The sequence below is a fragment of the Lissotriton vulgaris genome, unplaced genomic scaffold (assembly GCF_964263255.1).
Source record: "Lissotriton vulgaris unplaced genomic scaffold, aLisVul1.2 SCAFFOLD_1945, whole genome shotgun sequence".
NCBI classification, from domain to species: Eukaryota; Metazoa; Chordata; class Amphibia; order Caudata; family Salamandridae; genus Lissotriton; species Lissotriton vulgaris.
In genome coordinates this window covers 140,834-152,960 of record NW_028244906.1, presented here as the reverse complement: position 1 = coordinate 152,960, position 12,127 = coordinate 140,834, and positions in this window count along the sequence as shown.

Genomic DNA, 12,127 nt, shown 5'->3' with positions numbered 1-12,127 from the left:
GCCTAAAATGTGTGTTTAAATTGATGAGAAACAACACACTTGATGGTGTATCTAACAGAAGCTCCGGTTTTGGTTTTCAATGCCTTATCAGGGATAGTAAACGCTATGTAAATGCAATTTAAACATGTTGCAATGCAAAAAAAATTATTCAATTTCACGTTTTATTCTATCATGTTTTTCAGTTCAGTTCAATTCCTTTATTTCAGCTCACAGAACCATAAAAGTAAACAGAATCAATCACAGATAAATACACAGTGATGAAAAACACAGATCTAAAAGCAACTGATTCAACAAGGTACAGGATTACTATACAATACTTTAAATCACTTTTGGATTCTCATCATTAGAGACAGGGATTACTTGATAGCCACCACCCCCCTACGACTTAGTCCTATGGGACAAAAACCTCCAGAAGAACCTATAACCTGGGTCTAAATGGGTCCTGGGTCTAATGGGCACTGGGATGGGACTAGTGCCCATCCCAGTGCCTTGGGATGGGCACTAGTCCATGAAACCCTCAGTTATCTAGTGTTCCTTTACGTAACGTGCAAAGTGCTCAGGTAAAAAAAATGTAAATCCCTATAACCTTAGAACAAGTAATCCACCAATGGTTTTATTCCAGAGTACTCAAATAGACTGCAATAAAAGGAGGTTGTATTATATAAAATTTGATATAGGCGCTACTATCCTTGTATAATTATCTCTTGATTAGCTAATAGACACCGGTCACAAAAGCCCCAAATTATCCCTGCCAAAGTAGGGGGACATCACAGAAATCTTTTTCGTACGCACCAGATTGAAAACAGGTATCTAGAACCTGCAAAAACAGTAGCTGGTGAGTATCCGTTTTCAAAATTCTAGAGGCCTCATGGCAATGTAGAGTCCCCATATTCCTACAGAGTTGAATTAACTATTTTGACCTAATTTTCTTGTATGCAGGAGAGAAAAAAAGCACATGGTCCTGTTTCCTCATCTTTGCCACAGGAAGGGCAGGCTGACAAAAGGCAGCTCCCCTCAATCCATCAGCGGCTTGTAAATGTGCGCAGGTGTTGTGTCCCAAGCCTAAACTGTATATACAGATTCTTCGCGAAGACTGGTTGAAGCTCATCTAAGCAATCATCAAATACATAAATTGCTTTGGAGCCTAAAGATCCTGATGTCAGAGCCTCTAAAGAAGAACTCTCCAGGTGGGCAGAATCTTTAAACCCCTTGTAGCATTGAGCCAACTCCCTCGTCAGCATCACCAAGCAGGCCTGAGCAGGGTAATCCCACAGGTTTGCTTTACCAATGCTTTTTAAAGTTTCCCTAATATACTTAAGCCATGGTAACCTGCCCGCACCTTGTAGACGTAATATCTCCACCATGGCCAGTTTGTAAGTGTTCAGCTCCGAAATAGTCCATATTTGTCTACAAAATGGGAGTGGCCTAAGTCCTGTCCCTTCTGCAATTGATCTAACACCAAGATCTAATTGAAGTGGGATTAATAGGGTGCTGGTGGGTCGACTCAGTAATTGCCTTGAAAAAAAAATGATTCAAGTGAACAATAGTTTTAACAGGTTTGTGTCCCCACTGGGCATGTAAGTTGTGGAACACAAAGCCATTCATATTGACGTCTCAAACTAGCAGGCAAGTGTTCAGAAAAATCCTTAACGACTTGGCTATTTGCTTCGGGGATCTAGGTATTTGCCTGATAATAGCACTCCCTAGTGCTAAGACGCCTTGGCATTCACATGTTTTATAAAAACTGTACTTACTTTAGCACCTAATGTTGGAGTTCTGTAAATCTCAATGGTGGGGCTAAAAGGTTTGCAAAATGATCCCCTGTACACATTTGTAAGGCCACCCATATGCTGAGCTAGTTTGAGACTTTGTTTAGAAATGTGGAATGATCAATCCATGTGCTCACTAAGTGTTAGTAGTCCTAGGTAATCTAAGGTGGAGACCCTCTCTGGGAGACTGACATTCAGGCAGTGATTTGCATGTGTAGTGACTTGTGGATTAAGAACCACAAATGTAGTTTTTCTTACATTAATTTCAGGGCCCATTGCCTTGCAGAAGGAACTGAAGCTATCCAAAATTCTTTGACAACCCATAGTGGTTTTTGAGAGAAGAAGGGTGTCATCGGCAATCAGCGCTGACACTTTACAGGAAAAAAGCTTGGGGGCGTCGATGTTATTTGCGGTGTTTAGTGCTTACAGCCATTAATGAACAGACAAAATGGCATTGGGCCAATACACAACCCTGTTGCAGGCCTCTGCCAACTCTCTGGGTCGGCGAGTTCTCCTAGTTTGCCACAGCCGACCTGTGCAAAATTGTTCCTGTGTAGCCTCTTTATGACATGGCACAGGTAAGGAGGAAACCCCAATGTCAGCCAATATTGTCCAAAGTAAGTTTCTTGGATCGAGGTCAAAAGCGGACTTTAAATTTACAAATATCATGTAAAGACGACCACCTTCAAGAATTGCAGTTTTCCACTACATAAGCTGTAACCTGAAGGCTTGATCTAAGGTAGATGTACTTTGTCTAAAGCCTGCTTGAAAGGGGCTAAGGACTTTTTCCCTCCTCAATCCAATCCAGCAGCCACTCTAGAAATACCCCCAACGAATACCTTTGGCATAGTGTTGATTAAACTAATAGGTCTATAGTTGGCAGGCAGCAAAGGCGAGCCTTTTTTGTAGATGGGTATGATCTCCGCTCCAGTCAATGAACTGTGGATAGGCATCTCCTCCATTTAGCATAAAAAGTAGTCCACAAGTAGGGGCCTCAAACTTCGAGTTCATAGAGATAAAAGGTCCTTGGGGATTCCATCAATGCCCAGGACTTGTGTGGGGCAATTCGGCCAATTGCCCTACGTACTTCCATCAAAGTTATAGGGGAATACCCTCCAGTCCAGTGGGGCACAGATCACTGTTTAGCATTATATCCAGTTAGATATGCCTCAGGCCCAACCTGCACTCTATATAGGGACTGATGATGCTTATTCCACAGATCGGCTGCGATGTTATATTCTATATTTGTATTGCCCTTGTGATTCCCAAACGTGACTACATTTTAAAAATTCCTTGGAGTCTTTATTCTTAACAGCAAGAAGCATAGAATCCCAATTTGCTTTATCCCACTACATCTTTGCAGAACTGAAGGGATTTTTATAGGCACCCTTTGCAGATGTAATTGTACAGAGCCCCTTGCTTTCCAAGGCCTCAATTAAAGTTAGTTTGGTGGACTTACATTTTTTTATTAAACCATGAGGTATATTTTTCCTGGCGCCCCTGGACCTTGCTTCTGTGTAAAATAGATATTTTAACTCACTAGTTAATGAAATGTGAATTTCTTCTATCCTGTCAGGGTAGAGGACTTTACCATCAGGATAGATAGCTTCGTACAGTGCTGATAAGGACTGACCCACCACCTTATATAATGCCTCAATTCGGTCTGGGGCCTGCTGAAATGTGGACCAATACATTATTCGTTTAGAGGTGGATAGCTTCAGCCTATCTGAACAAGCTACTGAGACACTTCTAGTGGGTAGATTTAAATTAAGGGGTAGATCATAATGATTACTGTTGTGTCTAGGGCGTAGCTCCGGATCCAAAATTGAAGGCCATTAACCTTGTATCCAGAAGAACGTAGTAGAGCAGCAATAAATTACCAATCCTGTTAAATGTGTGGGAGACCTGTCTATCCGACTTAGTTCAGCCATTACATGCCCTCATGGAATGTTTTAATACGAGGGCATGAAGTTGAAGAGCCAAAGGGGACCATTTCTAACTGGGCCGGGCGGGGGAGGGAGGGAGGGAGGGAGGGGGGAGGGGGGGGGGGTAGTGTGGTCAAGAAAAAACGGTTAAGGGGGTAAATGGCAAAAGGACATCACTCAAATGTACATTCACTACATTCACTATACTAATCCACGACTTATCCCTTTGAGTTTCGGAGTAGCGTGCTACTCGCCGAAGGGTACTACGACGCCTCGTCAGGGGTAGTAAGCGCTATATAAATACAATTTCAATACAATACGCTGATAGCGAGACGAGAGCATCTTTCAGCCAAGTTAGCAATTATTCAAATTGCTGAATATAGAATAGCCACCCAAAACGTGTGTTTAAATTGATGAGAAACAACACACTTGATGGTGTAGCTTCAAGAAGCAGCGGTTCTGGTGTTCAAAGCCTCGTCAGGAATAGTAAACGCTATATAAACGCAATCTAAACACGTTTTAATTTCGGCATTTGTGTATTTCTGATTGACTTAATCTTGACATTCAGAACCGCTTTCCAAGTCTGCCCTCCTGTGGCACTTTTTGAAAACATCTCTCTCCTTTCAACGTCGTTTTCTTTAGAACTGTAAACTAAAACAGTGATCCAATCGCCAATGTAATGGAATGATTTAACATTGATGCTAAAATGGAACTCGCCATTCATTTCAAAACTTCTCAACTCACCCGTGCATTCCTCGAGTATTGAGGATTACATTTTGCCCGCAAAAGATCAGTGACACATCTACACCTGTATGGACCACCACGAGTTGACAAAACATTTTATTGAAAGGTTGAACGCAGGTAGGCAAGGTGTGTGTGTGTGTGTGTAGGTGTTTTTTATGCACATTACAAAACAATGGTTTCATGGGAGAAACCATTGACAATTACAAATCGCTTATGGTTTTTATATCAATTTCATGTGAATATTTAGCAATTCAATTCCATTGAAGATATAGCAGGTAAGTGTTTTATGAATGATAGGCTCTACAAAATATACATACTTGTTTAATTTAGTGTTCAAAGAACTAAAAACAGTGCTCGGTACCCAAAAAAGGAATGATTCAGACATAGGTGAAATACTTAACACAAAGGTGTTAAAAAGTGATCAATAGGAAATAAAAACAATGCTCATCGTTAATGATAGTACATTGTGAGTACATTGTGTTCTCCGAGTCAATCATCATTACATGGTCACAATGTCAATGTGGTCAAGTGTCATCTTCAGGACTAATGTTAACTGGATGGCCCGAAGATTCAGAAATAGTGGGGACGGGTGCCATAAACATACCCTAGTTCAGTCATAAGTAGGAGACGCGTTTGGTGTGGGGGATGGAGCCCCCAACACGCAGTAAAGTAACAGACACGGACTCTGCTGCTTCGTAGAGGTTTCAGACCCACCGCCGGAACAAAGGGCTCCTTATTACTTTCGTTACTGGCGTAAACTAGCCCCTACCACTAAATTACGTATGCATGGGTTGGCGGTTGTTTGCCCCTGCGCAATCCGCGACAACGGGGCAGCCCCTGACTCGGCAACATTACATTCCTCCTTTACCAGGAGATGTCAAACATGAAAACCATATAGATCTACAAATACTAAAGAAAACATCAGGCTCAACAGTAGTCCAAATGTTGATACAACAGTCACAACATACTCTTACTTGACTTCAGGGTACACAGGTACCTGGTTACTGCTCGATTCCCATTTCGTCAGTTGGATACAACGTCTTTATATTTTTTTAGATGGTTTAGGGTGTGACCGCAGCGAATAGCGATTACCATGTCGTCAGTTGGATACAAATTCTTTATATTTTTTAGATGGTTTAGGGTGACAGCAGCGAATAGTGTCCCTGACCGCCCCTTGCCGGAAGTCTTGGCGATGGTTCCTCTTGTCTCATGGCATCCGTAGCTCCTGGACTCCCGCAGCTGGTAGCTGTGGGCCTCTGCTAAGGATCTCGGGGAGTGTATAGTGGGGGTTCTGCTAAAAGGTACTCCGAGAAAGCTCTTGGATTCACCTCTTGGTCGCACTCGCTGTCAGGATCTTGAGGGCTCGTTGCAGCAGTACCTTCTGGCGGGCCAGCTACCGAGAACCTGCCAGGGGTTCCTGTTGGGATTCTTTTGAATTGGGAGACGTTCCGTGTCACATGCTCTTGGCCTCTCTTTGCTGTCACCTTTGTGCCTTTGACTTCAATAACTACCCAAGGGTCCAGTTCAAATGGCAACCTGAATATGCCTTCAGGATGGTGATCTTGCACTAGAACCTGGTCGCCCACTATGATGGGTTTCTCTTGGGGGCGCTGCCTCCGGGAGGAGTCTTCATTGGTGTGGACCCTCCGGGTATCTGACTGATTCAGAGGCTTCTTCCCACATGGGGTGAGCTGGAATGGCATCAGTCACTGACCGACCGAAACATAGCTTGGTTGGGGATATGCCTGTAGTGCAATGGGGTGTGAACTGGTACTTTAAGAACTTCGACAAAGCTCGTTCCGTGTTGCGACTTTTAGCTATTGCAATTTGGATCTCTTTGGTGAGAGTTCTCATCAGGCGCTCCACTTCTCCGTTGGCTTGAGGCAATAAAGGGGTGATCAGATGGGGTTTGATGTTCTCGGATGCTAGGTAGTCCGTCAGCTCGGAGCTGTTGAGCGGAGGCCCGTTGTCAGTGCGAATTTCTCCGAACAGCCCGTAGGTTGCCATGAGCTTCTCTAGTTTCGGGATCCCGTCTGCTGAGGACCTTGTTGCTACTATTTCCACCTCCGGGTAGTGCGAGTAGTCGTCCACAATGACCAGCATGTGCCTTCCTTCGGGGAAGGTACCAAAGTTGGCGCTCACTCTCTGCCATTGGGACACTGGGGCCTGCCTCAGTGATAACTGGTGTCGGCCGGTCGGGGGAGGGCCTATCGCAAGGCAAATGCTGCAGCTCCGCGCAACCGCTTCTACCTTCTGATCCAGACCGGGGAACCAGACTTTGCTCCGGAGTCGTTTTTTGCATTTGACAATTCTTTTGTGTGCTCCATGCGCTAGGAGTGCAGCCTTCTGTGCAAGGTCATTGGGCAATACGAGTCGCAGGCCTAGGAGGAGACATCCATCAGTGGTCACTGACAGCTCCTGGCGGACTTGACAGAGGGCCTTCAGGACTGAGAGGACCGTTTCTGTGCGAAGAGATGTTGGGGTTTGTGGCGCTAACCAATCTCCTGTGTCGACAGTCTTGATGGCGGTCTGTAGTCAGTCGTTACGCTGAGTTGCTGTGATTATGTCTCCCAGAGATATCAGAATGGGTCTGGACCAGTCCACGACCATTCTCACATAGTCCTTGGTTGCTGCAGCTTCCGTGGCTTCGAGAGGTGTGGCCGGCCAGGCATTCCTTCATAGAAAGTCGGTTATCAGGTAGGTATTCCACAGCGAAATGGAATTCTCGCAGTTGCAAGATCCATTTCTGGACCCTTGGAGGGGGCTGTGATGAAGATCCTTGAAATAGGTGGATGAGCGGCTTGTGGTCCGTAACGACAGTGAATGGATGGCCAATAACGTAGATGTAGAAGTGTTGACAGCCCAATAGGATCACAATCGCATGACGCTCCATTTGTGAGGATCGCTGCTCAGTTCGTGGGAGTGTGCAGCCGGCATGGGATACTGGAGCGCATTTTACACAGTCCTGTCTTTGGGCCAGAACGGTGCCTAGGCTGGTGGAACTGGTCCACCACGAGCTGTGATTCTTTCCAGGGGTCAAAATACATCAGAGTGGTGTCTACCGAGAGAGCGGCTTTGGTTTTCTGGAACGATTTTTCTTGCTCAGGCCCCCATACAAACGGGCTGGTTGCCTTTGTCTGGTCTTTGAGTGGACTGGTGAGGTCTGACAGTTTCTTTATGAAGCGTTCGCAATAGGTTAACATGCCCAGGAATTTGCGGACTACTGACACTGACGATGAAGCAGGGCCTTCTTGGATATCCCCTACTTTGTCTGGGTCGGGGCCGATGCCTTTGTTGGAAAAGCGATATCCAAAGAAGCTGGTGTGTGTTAGGAAATCACACTTCTCCCGGTGTAGGCTGAGCCCACTTTATTTGAGATGTGCGAAGACGGCGGGGAGGCGATTAAGAAGCTCCTTTAATGTTGGGGCATGGACCAGGATGTCGTAGCTCACGTTGAGTATCCCATGTAAGCCATGGAGAACACCTTTGGCAATGTTCTGGAAAGCTTCGGCACTGGAGATGCCGAAGTTGAGCCTTGTGTACCTCCAGAGTCCTGGGTGTGTTGAGAAGGTGGTGATGGAGCAGTAATCCGGGTGTAGCGTTATCTGATGGTAGCCGTGAAGAAATATAAACCTCCTAAGGGGTTCACTGATACACCTGGTTCTTTTAACCAACAAAGAAGAGATTGGCACAGAAGCTGTAATATAGATATAATGCATTTATTAACCTCAGATGAGGGAGATTGCATCACACAGTACCCTCAGGCCACTGTAGGAAGCATTCTAAGGAATACAGAGAACAGGGGCTTTATATATGCATAGGTTACATAGCATAAAACCAAGGGGAGGTCCTGGCACATACAAGAATACGTACTGACTAATATGGATATACAAAATGTGCTTGCTCAACAAAGTGGGAGGAGAGATATTTCTCCTTACATCAGCAAGAATAGCCTGGCAATTATATACTAGGAGCAGGTGCATTCTACCAGGTAGGCCTTGCTGAGCATGGCTCTGGAAGAGGGAAAAAGCACTTGGCAAGCACATGGCCAACTAAGATGGCTGCCAAGTACAAAATGGCTTTCAGCTCATGCTAACAGATTCCTGCAATCGTTCGCAGATAGTCCTTTTAGCATGAGCTAAAGACATTCCTATGATCTAGTAGGAACATAGAAAGAATTTTGCACATTTATTCTCATAAATTTATCAATATCCTAATTCATTACTTAGGTGGGCATTTTTCATTCTAAACATTTCATTAAGCGGGTATATATTGTTGTATGGCGTTTTAGATTCTGTTTGGATTTTCCTGATTCATGCCCTTACATAGGTACAATTCGCGTTGCCCTTATATAGGCATAGAAATCCAGTCCTTATTTAGGCATAGCCCATGCTACCCAAATACAGGCATGGCTACTTCCATCCGTTCATCAAATGTCACAATAATTTCTTGGAAAACCAGACTCTTAAGCAGAAGGGACTTTCTCTAGCCTGGATATTGATTTCTCCAAAAAAGGGGTTCATCCATGACGTTCATATGCCAGACTTTACGTCAAACGTGGCATTCCTAAACACCTTCAAGGTATAAATATACCTTCACTTGCTATGACAAAGCACGGTGTGGTTCGGTGCCGTTCGACTACCTACTTGCCCGACGCAGCTCGCTACAGCAAGTGCCGAAGGAAGTCGACTCTCCAGCTGACGCACTAACAAGAAGCGGTCCTCCTCTGCCGAGAATCCAGCTCCAGTGTTTTTGAGTCCCCTTGAAAATGCCTGTCTCACAATTTCTCTGCAACTCTGTAGAAACAAAGCATGCACGAATGACTAAGTAAAATAGTTATCTATTGTTTCCACGACTCTGAAGGTATTTTCCAGTCCTAGTGAAACAAAGTTGTCATGTTTATGCGGTTGTCAGAAACTAATCCCTTCTTGTGTATTCGAGAACGTTTCTAGTGACCTTTGAGCTAGCTGGCACTCACAATTAAGTTTAGTATATTCGATAGAGACCTACTGACCTAAGTCCTACGTCACATTTATTGGATATATTATTCCAATGCGCAGAGCCTATTGGGAATATAGGAACTACACTACAATATACAGTATAAGCAGGAGTACAAAGGGAACAAAGCATTGGGTCATACAGATAGCAGGAGAGGGTAAGGACTATTATCACAAACAGAATTGTCAATTATTCTAGCCCTAAGCAAAAAGCAAATCCTAGAACAGTCTAGTCCAATTCTATGTAAAGAACATTTTTAGGGCTCCTTTGCATTTCAGTGACCATCAGTTCAATTTCAGAATAGCCAACAGCACATATCTAATAAAAACATCTTCAATAAACTTTTCCAGTGTTCCTTTTATAAGGGCTAGAGTATCAATCATTACATTTTTAGGAGGAGGGCAAAGTCGCATTTGTTAACTGCTCAGAAGAATGTTTCTCGAGAAAAAAAAACATTATACCTAATACAAATATTAAAGCAGTCAAACATATTACAAAAATAATCCTGGCTTCAAGGGACCAGGAGGACCACACAGGGTCGTAGGAATTAGAAAGAGGAGCCGCAAAGGGCTGCTCCTCCTCAAAAATGGGACTTCCAAAGGTTTACATTACTATTGAAAATTGAAGTCGCTTTACAACCACACAGAGGGGAGTCTTCTCCCTATGTCCGTTTGAGCTTCACAGGTAAGCTTTTGTTCCCACGGTGGGGCTGCACAACTCGCAAATCAGAAATCACGGCCTACTTTGAGAAGAAAACAAAGTCTTTCTTTCAGGATAGGGCAATCTCCCCGCCCCCCAGGGCAAATGGCTCTCAACTATCCTGTCCAGTGTCTCAGGCAGTGCACCAGTTTTCTTCACTTCAATCTAACAGGCACCAAGGGCACAGCACCTGTACCCTAAACTCAAGTCGTTCCCTAACCTCTGTATTGCTTTGCTGGTGCACTGCTCTGTTGTTGGGGCCACAAATTATCCAGTATGCCCAGGCACCCTTGATCAACAAAGGTGCAACCTTGCATTCACTTTGGACCAGGATTCAGAGGCCTGATGCTAGGATCTCTGAAGCAACCTTGTTTCAAAAGGGGGCACCTCAAGCAAAAGGCTCCTCGCCATTCTGGTTGGTCTGTGACTCTCAGCTGGGCATCAAAAACTTGATCTACGATTTCTCCTTTCTGATTTGTGACCCCATCTTTTGCCCAAGACAGTGGCCGGGGTACACACTTCACATCCCAGTGCTGCCGCCTTCACTGAGGTCCTACTTGCCAGCAATGCCTGTGCTGATTACCTTCACCTTGGCTTAAAGCTGGACTGGTGCGGACTCCCTAGGCTGGATCTGATGTCTGGGCCTCTCTGGCAATTGTTGTAAGGCAGCAAATATCTATTGGTGGACAGAACAAAAGGTCTTTAGACAAGCCACATAAATAATCTATCAACAGAGAGGATAGTCTCAGAATACTTCCTTGTCTTGCGATACCCCTATATTAGCAAGGCACCCAAGAATCACTTCATCTATCAGAGTAAAAAACAAACTGGAATATTACACTATCTGAAGCAGCTAAGGAAGTCTGTGTTCCTTTTCTAAATTCTGAGGAAAAGAGAAAAACAATAGAGACATGCTCCAACTCTTTACATTTGTGTATTCCTATATTACTAATCTGAGGACCGTCAAGAAAAAAGGAAATGTTCTACACTTTTACTCAGACTTTGTATTACTTGTAAAGGACTGCAGACACTTCTAAAATGATTTTTCTTTCATAAAAACACCTACATTGTACACTTAGGACCATGCTCACATGTTATAGGAGCAGCAGGAAAATCTAAAACTGCTACTTTAACAGGGATTCTTATTTCATAAAGAACGAAACATTTCAACATAGTGGGTACATACATTTCTCCAGAAGAACATGTTCCGTCAAACTCCTATAGAACAATATTTTTTTCAAAAATGTTTGCTAAGGATCACATGGACGTCTTTCCTGCAATCTACTTTTTACGATCCAAACTATGCAACATCAGCATAAGGACTGTCAGTTTATTTACACAGACTAGCTAATAATAATGGTGTTATCACTTGAGAATACTAGAACAAACACTACCCACATATAGTTCCCCATAAAGTTCAAATAAGGGAACAGCAATCTAGACTACTCGTCCTTTCATAATTTTATCAGACAGGATGGGCAGTAACATAGCATATATATATTTATTCATTTTATTAATGCTAACAATTTGTAAAACGGTATTACTGAGTAGCCAATTACATGTCTTATGGCTGTTTCACAGACAGCTTAGACAGGTTCAAAAGAGATTGAGAAAAAGAGAAAAAACAAATTTGCCTACCCTTAATTTGTAGAGGAGATATCCTCCCCCCATTTAGACAATAGGAAAACATGAAACAGGTTTCACTTCTGTCGAGACCATCTACTTCTATTTGTGGCAGCTGGGCACAAATACACTTGTAGGAGGTAAATAGCACATTTAGCTAGCTAGAAAACATTAATAACCAACCACTAATTACTTTACCAAGTATACTAGTTGTAATAAGAGGGTGAATGAATTCAAACTAAATCCCACTGCCTCCTTATCTCAGCTTTTACACAGTAATCTTCAAACTAAAACTATTATTTGTATAAACATGGCAGAGCTATGCTCTTAATAAGAGCCCACATATACCATTATATTTCCTTCTGTTCA